Genomic DNA, 13,341 nt, shown 5'->3' on the forward strand with positions numbered 1-13,341 from the left:
GCCTCCTCCCTGGTAACAACATATCTTCGTTTTGCCTGGTAATCAAAAAGGGAAGGAGCAGGGAGAGTAACATGGACAGCATGACGTCTGTCAAAGATTAGTCGATACTAGAGAAATTGTTCATTCCTCACAAGAAAACGGTGCCTGACCATAGCGTCAAAATCTAAATAGGCGGCAGGCAACTCTATATCACCCTCACATGGAGCTATACTAAGATAATTAGCAACACGGGTTGCATAAATTCCTCCAAATAAATCTGCAGATATACCATTACTATGCAACCTACGTGCAACTATTGCCCCCCAAGTTATAATCTTTATTACCTAATACAGCACTCTTGAGGACACAAAGATCAGGGACACACATGTGACATGCTTCATCTTTACCGTTAATGCATCTACCAATGAAGAGAGCAAAATAATGTATAGCAGGAAAATGAATGCTCCCTATGGTAGCGTGTGCTATATCCTTAGATTCTCCCACAGTGATACTAGCAAGAAAGTCTTTATATTCAGATTTGTGGGGTTCATGAACATTGCCCCACTGCGGGAGTTTGCAAGCAGTAGTAAAATCTTCTAGGACATTCTGAGAATTACGTGAAGATGTATATTTAAATCTTCTCACGAATGAATCAGTAGTACTGAGGACACTTATCTTGTATGAAGTCCTCAAGATCGGCATTACGCACATATGCGTCAAATTCATCCTTGATGCCTACATTAACCATAAACTCGTCTGACGGCCATTCACACGACCGTACCTCAGCTTCCCTTGGTGGTTCATAGTCTTGCTCACGCATAGCACACCTAGGTCCTCTCTTTGTGTAGGAACGACCTTGGTACATTCTCCTGGACATATTTCTTTCTCTGAAAAATTTCTGAAATTTTTAGTAACTTCAAAATAAAAGTGAATCAAACTAAACAAGATTGATAGCAACTACTCCCACAAGTGCCTAGAGCCTATATCATGCATTAGAATTACTTGGGACCTCATAAATTTGACATGCAAGGTCAAGAACAGGGTCACTTATGCAGCAAAAATTTGCAATGAATAAAGCACTAGAACAAAAACTAATTGGACCAATGGAGGAGTCACATACCAAGCAACAATCTCCCAAAGCAGTTTTGTGAATGGAGCTTTGAGCAAGGAGATCGAAAATCATAGCAAAATGAGCTAGAACTCGTGCTTGAGCTGGATGGGGATTTTTTGGGAGGAAGATGGAGTGTGTGGCTGCAGGAATAAGTGGAAGGGGGCCATCATGGGCCCACGAGACAGGGGGCGTGCCCAGGGGGAGTGGGCGCGCCCTCCACCCTCGTGGCCAGGTGCTTGCCCCCCTACTGTGTTTTCAGTGCCTAAAATTCTCAAATATTCCATAAAAAATCATACTAAATTTGCAGGGCATTTGGAGCACTTTTATTTTCGGGATATTTTTTATTGCATGGATAATTCAGAAAATGGACAGATAATACTACTCCCTCTGTTCCTTGATATAAGGTGTATAGTTTTTTGAGAAAAAAACTAAAATATAAGGTGTATTGCATTGCACCACTCGTTTGGATAACTTTTTTAGGGATTTTATTACATATTCTTATATCAAGCAAGCTCCTCTATCTTGTCATGTCAATTAGTCAGGTGAAATCTCTCCCAAAACTTGTGAAATTTTCCCTCCACATCCGTTCTTTAATTTTCGTGCCAAAAACTATAGACCCTATAATTAGGAATGGAGGGAGTATTTTTTTTCTTTATTTATTCTAAATAACAGAAAGTAAAAAGAGGGTACAGAAGGTTGTGCCTTCTAGTTTCATCCATATCATGATCATCAAAATGAATCCACTAACAAGGTTGATCAAGTCTTGTTAACAAACTCATTCCGAATAACATGGAACCGGAGAAATTTCGAATAACACTAGGTTACCTCAACGGGGATATGAACATCCCCAAAAATAAGAATATCAAACTTTTTCTTGACAGTAGGAAGAGGAGATTCAAAACCTCCAATAATGATAGTGTCGGTGTACTAAAATAGGGGCGCTCTTTTGTACCCCTTATTTGTGCACGGGCAGTCAGAGCCGCGCCCACAACTACACTTAAGCAGGGCGGAGACAGGAAATCAGAGCCATAACATGGTATCAAAGCAATGCCAAGACCGAGACCACAAAGAGCATATGGACGAAGCAGGTTTCCCCAGCAAGACCCTTGCCGGGCAGCCTCAGTAGCCCCGACAAGACCCTTGCCGTCCACACCAGCAGAGTGAGCCACCCTCGACCCAAGGTCTCCAACACCATCAACTACGTTGGGCCAGGGCTCGAGAGGCACCTCCATGGTGGCATGCAGATCTTTGTGAAGACAAAGAATATTCAAGATCAGATGAGGATTGGAAAGCAACGATCCTCGACAAGATTCTTGCGGAGGAAACTCACAAGACCCCCGGCAAGATCCGTGTCGGGGACGACAGCGTGCCAAGGCTAGACCCTTGCCGGGCCACCCGGCAAGGCCCTTGCCAAGGGTGTTAGCGGGGCCACTGCCAGGCCCACACCAACCAAGTCTCTGCCGCCGTTTACATGCAGCTGCCAGCTCAACCAGCTGGGCAAGCACCTACGTGGCAACATGCAGCTTCCAGGCCAACTCAGTACATGCCTGTGTGGCGGCATACAGATCTTTGTGAAGGCTCCACCATCACGCCACCTCAGCTGCTTGCCTGCCTACATGGCGCCGCATGCATCGCTGGCCAGGGCGCAAGTCGAAGCGAGGAGGAGCGGCGATGGACGGGACGGGCCTCGCTCCCGTCCCCGATAAAGCAAGAGGACACCTAAGCTGCGCATTAAATGCATCTTGTCCTGTAATACGAGCGATAAGCTCATAGCACTGTAGGCCTTTCCACCTCCTGTGTGCCACTGTGGCAGCCCCTTTCGACTATAAAAGGAGGCCCATGGTGTACTAGAGAGGGATTCAGCTCTTTTGAACCACGCAGCCACCATAGCTAGTTCAACAGCTCAAGAACATTCAATACATCCACCAAAGCAAGACTAGGGTTTTACGCATTCCTCGCGGACCGAACCTGGGTGAATGATCCTTGTGCTGATTACTAATCCTGCTCTTCTCACGACCCTGCGCCCCTGCAACCGCAGAAGGGATCCTCGTGATCCCATAGGTGTCGTTTCCCACCGACATCTTTGGCGCGCCAGGTAGGGGGATGCAATTGTGAGTATCTGGTCTAGTAGTTGGCCTAGCAGTTCTTCATCACCATGGATCCCGCGAAGGAGACGGCCAGGGGAAAACGGCGCCACCTGCGAGCGCGAAGGACGCTAGCGCGACAATAGAAAAGCTAAGTCATTTAGAGCCTTGAGGTATTTCCTTTATATACATAAGGTTATCATCCTCGGAGATCTTGCCTATGTATGGAAAATCTGCACGCAAATGGGGCCTCCCGTGATTGGCAACGCCCTTGTTCTGTTTCGAGTCCGCTCAACAGCTCAAAGCGGCCGCGTCGAGAGTGGCGGGGTAGCCTTCCGCACTTGGCAACGCTCTCGATTTTGACTCGAGTCAAGCTCGACAGCTCGGGTGGCCCCGTTAAGGGCGGTAAGGTGGTTCGCCCGGCAGCATGCGCACCCGGCAGGCCAATGGGGATCCTTCCCCAAGACGCCGCCCCGGGTTTACGTGGCGGCAAGCCTACCTAGTTACGTAGGGTGGACATAAGGAAAAATCGAATAGGAAAATAACATGGATAATATCAAGAGTACTGCAGAGTTATGTTACACCAATTGTTGCTGCGGTTCTAACTAAAGATATGAATTGTCTTGGTCATGAACCTGCAGCTGCATCAAGAGACGGGGCATCTAGTCCCGGTGCTGGCCCTCCAGCCTCTCGATCCCGCTGATGCGGCTGATGACGGGCTCAATGCGCTCCTCGAGCACTGCGAGGTCCGCGTCATCCGGGCAGCTGTCCAGCGAGGCATCAGAGTCGAGGCTGGGGTTCCAGTGCACCAGCTTGGTGAGAACCTTGGTCATGGCTCCCTGGCAAAGCATCCGGGCCTCGTCGGCCAAGGAGATCGCCCGGTTGTACTGGAGCTGCTCTAGGGCCCTGAGGAGCCTCTCAAAAAAGATGGTCAGACTGGCGTTGGGGCTCAGATTTGGTTCGGGGGCATACCTCATGTTCGGCACCTTCCATCTTGGTCAATTGCTCGGTGATTCTGTTGGCAACAGCGATAAGGCGGCCGATCCAACGTTTCTCGCCATCGACCTGGTCCTTGAGATTGGCGGCCACGTTCGCCCGGAGCTGCTCCACCGCCGCCAAGCGCTGGGTCAGGGCCCCCTCCTAGGTTTTGGTCTCCTTGAGCGCCCCCTAGAGGCCCTCCAGCTTGAGCTTCAGGTCCTTGATGGTGTCGTTGGCGGTGGAAAGCTGCTCAGCTCTGCTAAGGACCTCGGATTGTGCCTCAACTAGGGCCTCGTTGAGCGTGTTCTTTTCCGAGGACAGCTCCGAGGCTTGTTTCGCCAGGACATCCCGCTCTGCCTCCAATTCCTTCACCCTATTGCCATGGGCCAAGGCCTGGGCGTCGAGCGCCTCCTTGTGCTTGTGCTCCAGCTCCTGGGTCCGTGCCGCAGCAAGCTCCTACACCTCTTCATCCTTGCCGCGGAGCGTGGCGGCGAGCTTCTCCTCGCGCGCGGCAAGGTCCTCCTCCCGGGAGTTCAGTGCGGCCTCGTGCTGGGTCTGGGCGGCTTCGGCGGTGGTGGCCAAGTTCTTCGCCGTCTCTTGGGCCTTTTTGACGTCGGCCAGCTTCATGGTAAGCTCCACGTCACACTTGGCCAGCTCGCCCTGGGCGGCCTTTAGCTCATCTTGAGCCTGGCGGAACCAATCCTGCGTCTCGGTGAAGCACTCCTGGAGGTCCGCCTCCACCTTCTCCACCATCACCGTCCTGGACTTGGCCTTGTCCAAACGGGCGCGATGGAGCGCCTGGAGCTTCCGGAAGCTGGCACCCATGGCCTGGATCAGCCGCTCTTCCTGGGAGCCATCGCCACCAACGCTTGGCTCATCGACGACCTCGAGCCCGGAGGCGGCAGGCACTTCATCGTCAAACACCTGTCCCTCGATGGGTGTCCTAGTACTCGACGCGCCTGGCAGGTGGACAAACAAGTCCTCACCCACCCTCAGGTACTTGCCGGAGCCGGAAGAAGCAGAGGAAGAAGGCTGGTCATCAGCCACCTCCTCCTCGGCAGCGGCCTTGCCGGCCTCCCCGGTAGGCCCCTTGTCGGCTTCCTTAATGGTGGCCTTGCCGGCCTCCCCGGCAGGCCCCTTTGCGGCGTCCTCAGCATCGCCCTTGGCGGACTCCTCGGCGGTGATATTCTCGGCGTCCGCCTCGGCAGCCTTGGCGACGTCCTCAATAATGGCGTCCACGTTCTCTGGATACCGAAGAAGGGAGTGAGGCAAGACCAAGACCAAGAAAAAGAAGAGAAAAAGCAGGGACGAAAGGCGAACGACTTACCAGACCCAGGCTGGGAAACAGGAGTCCCCTCTCCGCAAGCATTTGGCGCCGAGGTGAAGCCGCCAGCGCCTAGGTTCTCCTCCTCCTCCTCCATGTGCGTGGGCTCGGCGCTTGGCGCCCTCACCGGAGACGCCGCTCGGGGCGGCTTGGTCGATGGGGGCGGCCTGTTAGGAGTAGCCCTCTGCGGCTCCTCCTGCTGCTGCCCTCCTCCTGCGCACCCGGCAAGGTCAGCACCAGAGTGTCATGCCCCTAACACATGCCAATGAGGGGAGAGTAATGAACTTACGCTGGGGGCTGTGCTGGGGGCTGATGTCTAGGCTTCTCAACACCACCAGTGGCGCCCCTGAAGTACCAGCCGGGGGCTGGCCGCCCACCGAGGCCTTGGCCCTCTTCACTCTCTGGGCTAGTGTCTCCACGTCCCTGCAAAGACAAAGACAAGTCAAGACAAGTGGCACAGAGTGAGGAAACAGAGATGGCGAAAAGAAGCAGAATGCTTACGCGTCGTCCACTTCCTCCTTTGTTGCTTTCCTCTTCCTCCTGGGGCTCAGTGACCCGAAGTCGAAGGCGACCCCCGCATTGACGTCTGCCAAAAGAGGGGAGGGGGTGGAGTCTGGACGGATTTGGATGAAAAGGAGGCAGATGCCTTCTTCTTCGCCGTCGCGTCCTTCACCACCTTCTTCGCCGCCATGGCCCTTGTCTGGCGCACGGACTACTCCGGGGATTTCGGCCACCGCGCTGATACGTCCATTTTGCATCATGCTTTTATATCAATATTTATTGCATTATGGGTTGTTATTACACATTATATCTCAATACTTATGGCTATTCTCTCTTATTTTACAAGGTTTACCATGAAGAGGGGGAATGCCGGCAGCTAGAATTCTGGCTGGAAAAGGAGCAAACGTTGGAAACCTATTCTGCACAGCTCCAAAAGTCCTGAAACTCCACGAAACAACTATTTGGAATTAATAAGAATTTCTGAGCGAAAGAAATACACCAGGGGGCCCACACACTGTCCAGGACACAGGGGGCGCCCCCCCTCCCCCAATAGGGCGCGCCCCCTATCTCCTGGGCCCCCTGGTGGGCCTCCGGTGTCCATCTTCTGCTATATCATCACTCTTACACTGGAAAAAATCGGGGGCAAGCTTACGGGACGAAACTCCGCCGCCACGAGGCGGAACCTTGGCGGAACCAATCTAGGGCTCTGGCAGAGATGTTCTGTCGGGGACACTTCCCTCCGGGAGGGGGAAATCATCACCAACGTCATCACCAATGATCCTCTCATCGGGAGAGGGTCAATCTTCATCAACATCTTCACCAGCACCATCTCCTCTCAAAACCCTAGTTCATCTCTTGTATCCAATCTTGTATCAAAACCACAATTTGGTACCTGTGGGTTGCTAGTAGTGTTGATTACTCCTTGTAGTTGATGCTAATTGGTTTAATTGGTGGAAGATCATATGTTCAGATCCTTTATGCATATTATTACTCCTCTGATTATGAACATGAATATGCTTTGTGAGTAGTTACGTTTGTTCCTGAGGACATGGGTGAAGTCTTGCTATTAGTAGTCATGTGAATTTGGTATTCGTTCGATATTTTGATGAGATGTATGTTGTCTTTTCCTCTAGTGGTGTTATGTGAACGTCGACTACTTGACACTTCACCATTATTTGGGCCTAGAGGAAGGCATGGGGAAGTAATGAGTAGATGATGGGTTGCTAGAGTGACAGAAGCTTAAACCCTAGTTTATGCATTGCTTCGTTAGGGGCTGATATGGATCCATATGTTTAATGTTGTGGTTAGGTTTACCTTAATACTTCTTTTGTAGTTGCGGATGCTTGCAATAGGGGTTAATCATAAGTGGGATGCTTGTCCAAGTTAGGGCAGTACCCAAGTACCGGTCCACCCACATATCAAATTATCAAAGTACCGAACATGAATCATATGAACGTGATGAAAACTAGCTTGACGATAATTCCCATGTGTCCTCGGGAGCTCCTTCCTCATTATTAGAATTTGTCCAGGCTTATCCTTTGCTACATAAAGGATTGGGCCACCTTGCTGCACTTTATTTACTTTATTTACTTGTTACTCGTTACTATTTATCTTATCACAAAACTATCTATCACCTACAATTTCAGTGCTTGCAGAGAAAACCTTACTGAAAACCGCTTATCATTTCCTTCTGCTCCTCGTTGGGTTCGACACTCTTACTAATCGAAAGGACTACGATTGATCCCCTACACTTGTGGGTCATCAAGACTCTTTTCTGGCGCCGTTGCCGGGGAGTGTAGCGCTTTTGGTGAGTGGAACTTGGTAAGGAAACATTTATATAGTGTGCTGAAATTTTCTGTTACTTGTCACTATGGAAACTAATCCTTTGAGGGGCTTGTTTGGGGTATCTTCACCCCAACCAGAAGAGCAAAGAGTTGCTCCTCAACCTACTGAACTTTATGAAAATATTTACTTTGAGATTCCTTCGGGTATGATAGAGAAACTGCTAGCTAATCCATTTGCAGGAGATGGAACATTGCATCCCGATTTACACCTTATCTTTGTGGATGAAGTTTGTGGATTATTTAAGCTTGCAGGTATTCCCGATGATGTTGTCAAAAGGAAGGTCTTCCCTTTATCTTTGAAGGGAGATGCATTGACATGGTATAGGCTATGTGATGATACGAGATCTTGGAATTATAAGCGATTGAAGTTGGAATTTCACCAGAAGTTCTATCCTATGCATCTTGTTCATCGTGATCGTAATTACATATATAATTTCTGGCCTCGCGAAGGAGAAAGCATCGCTCAAGCTTGGGGGAGGCTTAAGTCAATGTTATATTCATGCCCCAATCATGAGCTCTCTCGGGAAATGATTATTCAGAATTTTTATGCTCGGCTTTCTCTTGATAATCGCAACCTGCTCGATACTTCCTGTGCTGGTTCTTATATGCTGAAGACTATTGATTTCAAATGGGACTTATTGGAAAGAATTAAACGCAACTCTGAAGATTGGGGTTCCGATGATGGTAAGGAGTCAGGTATGACACCTAAGTTCGATTGTGTTAAATCTTTTATGGATACCGATGCTTTTCGTGGATTTAGCGCTAAGTATGGACTTGACTCTGAGATAGTAGCTACTTTCTGTGAATCTTTTGCTACTCACGTTGATCTCCCTAAAGAGAAGTGGTTTAAATATAATCTTCCTGTTGAAGTGAAAGTAGTTTCACCTATTACAGTCGAAGAAAAGACTATTACCTATAGCGATCCTATTGTTCCTACTGCTTGTGTTGAAAAACCTCCTTCTCCTGTTAGGATAAAGGATCATGCTAAAGCTTCGACAGTTTTTTGTAAGAGTAATACTAGGACTTATACACCTCCTGAGCAATTTAATGTTGAACCTAGTATTTCTATGGTTAAAGATCTCTTGGATGAGGATTTAGATGGGCATGTTATTTCTTTATGTGGTGAGTCTGCTAATATTGCTAGGCCAGATGCTAAGACACGTAGACCTGTCGTAGGCATTCCTATTATTTCTATTAAAATAGGAGATCATTGTTATCATGGTTTATGTGATATGGGTGCTAGTGCTAGTGCTATACCCTATGATCTATATAAAGAAATTATGCACGACATTGCACCCATTGAATTAGCAGACATTGATGTTACTATTAATCTTGCTAATAGGGATACCATTAAACCCTTTGGGATTGTTAGAGATGTTGAAGTTTTGTGTGGGAAGGTTAAATACACTGCTGATTTCCTTGTTCTTGGTTCCCCACAAGATGATTTTTGTCCCATTATTTTTGGTAGACCCTTCTTGAATACAGCTAGTGCTAAGATTAATTGTAAAAAGAATATCATCACTGTTGGCATAGATGGTATGTCTCATGAGTTTAATTTCGCTAAGTTTAGTAGACGACCTCATGAAAGGGAACCACCTAGTAAGGATGAAATTATTGGTCTTGCTTCCATTGTTGTTCCTCCAACTGATCTGTTAGAACAATACTTGCTAGATCATGAAAACGATATGTTTATGAAGGAAAGAAGGGAAATAGATGAAGTGTTCCTTAAACAGGAACCTATGCTAAAACATAACCTTCCTGTTGAAATTCTTGGGGATCCCCCTCCACTCAAGGGTGATCCCGTGTTTGACCTCAAACCTTTACCCGATAATCTTAAGTATGCTTATCTTGATGAAAAAGAAATATATCCTGTTATTATTAGTGCTAACCTTTCAGAGAAAGAAGAAGAAAGATTATTGAAAACTCTGAAGAAGCATCGAGCTGCTATTGGATATACTCTGGATGATCTTAAGGGCGTCAGTCCCACGTTATGCCAACACAAAATTAATATGGAGGACAGATGCCAAACCAGTTAGAGATCCTCAAAGTCGATTAAATCCCAAGATGAAGGAAGTGGTAAGAAAGGAGATACTAAAGCTCCTTGAGGCAGGTATTATTTATCCCGTTGCTGATAGTGAATGGGTAAGCCCTGTCCATTGTGTTCCTAAAAAGGGAGGTATTACCGTTGTTCCTAATGATAAAGATGAATTGATCCCGCAAAGAATTATTACAGGTTAGGATGGTAATTGGTTTCCGTAAGTTAAATAAAGCTACTAAGAAAGATCATTACCCCTTACCTATTATTGATCAAATGCTAGAAAGACTATCCAAGCACACACATTTTTGCTTTTTAGATGGTTATTCTGGTTTCTCTCAGATACCTGTGTCAGCGAAGGATCAATCTAAAACTACTTTTACTTGCCCTTTTGGTACTTTTGCTTATAGACGTATGCCTTTTGGTTTATGTAATGCACCTGCTACCTTTCAAAGATGCATGATGGCTATATTCTCTGATTTTTGTGAAAAGATTTGTGAGGTATTCATGGATGACTTCTCCGTCCATGGATCCTCTTTTAATGATTGTTTGAGCAACCTTGATCGAATTTTCCAGAGATGCGAAGACACTAATCTCATCCTAAATTGGGAAAAGTGTCACTTTATGGTTAATGAAGGCATTGTCTTGGGGCACAAGATCTCCGAGAGAGGTATTGAAGTTGATAAAGCCAAAGTTGATGCTATTGAAAAGATGCCATGTCCCAAGGACATAAAAGGTATAAGAAGTTTCCTTGGTCATGCCGGTTTTTATAGGAGGTTCATTAAGGACATTTCTAAAATCTCTAGACCTCTTACTAATTCATTGCAAAAATATATTCCTTTTGTCTTTGATGATGATTGTGTAGAAGCATTTGAAACCCTTAAGAAAGCTCTGATTACTGCACCTATTGTTCAGCCACCTGATTGGAATTTACCTTTTGAAATTATGTGTGATGCTAGTGATTATGTTGTAGGTGTTGTTCTAGGGCAAAGAGTCGATAAGAAATTGAATGTTATCCAGTATGCTAGTAAGACTCTTGATACTGCCTAGAGAAATTATGCTACTACTGAAAAAGAGTTCTTAGCAGTTGTGTTTGCATGTGATAAGTTTAGACCTTATATTGTTGATTCCAAAGTCACTATTCACACTGATCATGCTGCTATTAAATATCTTATGGAAAAGAAAGATGCTAAGCCTAGACTAATTAGATGGGTTCTCTTGCTCCAAGAATTTGACTTGCATATTATTGATAGAAAGGGAGCTGAGAACCCCGTTGCAGATAACTTGTCTAGGCTAGAGAATGTTCTTGATGACCCACTGCCTATTAATGATAGCTTTCCTGATGAACAATTAGCGGTCGTCAATGCTTCTCGTACTGCTCCTTGGTATGCTGATTATGCTAATTACATTGTTGCTAAATTTATACCGCCTAGTTTCACATACCAGCAAAAGAAAAAGTTCTTTTATGATTTAAGACATTACTTCTGGGATGATCCACACCTTTATAAAGAAGGAGTAGATGGTGTTATTAGACGTTGTGTGCCTGAGCATGAACAGGAACAGATCCTACGCAAGTGTCACTCTGAATCTTATGGAGGACACCACGCTGGAGATAGAACTGCACACAAGGTACTACAATCTGGTTTTTATTGGCCTACTCTCTTCAAAGATGCTCGTAAGTTTGTCTTATCTTGTGATGAATGTCAAAGAATAGGTAACATTAGTAGACGTCAAGAAATGCCTATGAATTATTCTCTTGTTATTGAACCGTTTGATGTTTGGGGTTTGATTATATGGGACCTTTTCCTGCCTCTAATGGTTATACACATATTTTAGTTGCTGTTGATTATGTTACTAAGTGGGTAGAAGCTATTCCAACTAGTAGTGCTGATCATAACACTTCTATTAAAATGCTTAAAGAAGTTATTTTTCCGAGGTTTGGAGTCCCTAGATATCTTATGACTGATGGTGGTTCACATTTTATTCATGGTGCTTTCCGTAAGATGCTTACTAAGTATGATGTCAATCCTAGAATCGCATCTCCTTATCATCCGCAGTCTAGTGGTCAAGTAGAGTTGAGCAATAGAGAACTCAAATTAATTTTGCAAAAGACTGTGAGTAGATCTAGAAAGAATTGGTCCAAAAAACTTGATGATGCATTATGGGCCTATAGAACTGCATACAAAAATCCTATGGGTATGTCTCCATATAAGATGGTTTATGGAAAAGCGTGTCATTTACCTCTTGAACTTGAACATAAGGCATATTGGGCTATTAAAGAGCTCAATTATGACTTCAAACTTGCTGGCGAGAAGAGGTTATTTGATATTAGCTCACTGGATGAATGGAGAACCCAAGCGTATGAGAATGCCAAGCTATTTAAAGAAAAAGTCGAACGTTGGCATGATAAGAGGATACAAAAGCATGAGTTTAACGTAGGAGACTATGTATTATTATTCAACTCTCGTTTAAGATTTTTTGCAGGAAAACTTCCCTCAAAATGGGAAGGTCCATACGTTATCGAGGAGGTCTATCGTTCTGGTGCCATAAAAATCAACAACTTCGAAGGCATGAGTCCAAGGGTGGTAAACAGTCAAAGAATTAAACATTATATTTCAGGTAATCCTATCAATGTTGAAACTAATATTATTAAAACCGTAACCCCTGAGGAATACAAAAAGGACACTTTCCAGAACGTTCCAGACTCCGAAAAGGTATAGGTAAGTGGTACGGTAAGTAAACCAACTCCAAAACAACTCCAATGGCAATATTTATTAGTTTTGGAATATTTAAGAATTTTAGGAAGAAAGAAGTAGTCCGAAAGGGACACGAGGCTCCCATGAGAGAGGAGGGCTCCCCCCCCCCTACTAGGTGTGCCCCCTGTCTCGTGGGCACCTCGTGTGCCTCCCGGACTCCGTTTTATTGCACATTACGTAGTTTGGTCGGTAAAAATTCATTATACATACTCCCCAAGGTTTTGACCACCGTATCACGCAAATATCCCCTGTTTTCGTTTCGAGCTATTCCTGTTGCAGAATAAAGCAAGATGTCTTCTCAGGAGTCAGTTGGGGAGAGTCGGGTGTCTCAACCAATGCCAGGTCCAGGAGCAAATAGTGATGCCTATCACTTTGGACCATCAACGGAGGATGAGATGGAGGCTGATCTGAAAAGGAGAGATGCCATGGAGGAGGATCAAGAAGTTACCTCTCGTCTCCGAGCAGAATTCTATATGGGGGAACTACCTAGCCTGGATGTCCCTACTTCGGTCACTCCTTCCAACTCTAGATTTCTTTCTTATGAAAATATGAAAAAGAGTTTCACTTGTTCTCCAGAAGCTATGCAGCATCCTTGGGTAAAGGGAGCTTTGGCCATTACGGGCAAGCTCCGTAAAGAAATTATAGACCTCAAACAACAAGTCAATAAGCTCGAGGAGGAGAACCGTATCCTGAAGGGCATCATCGCCAAGAAGATCATAACACCAACCG

The sequence above is a fragment of the Triticum aestivum genome, chromosome 4B, assembly GCF_018294505.1.
Source record: "Triticum aestivum cultivar Chinese Spring chromosome 4B, IWGSC CS RefSeq v2.1, whole genome shotgun sequence".
NCBI classification, from domain to species: Eukaryota; Viridiplantae; Streptophyta; class Magnoliopsida; order Poales; family Poaceae; genus Triticum; species Triticum aestivum.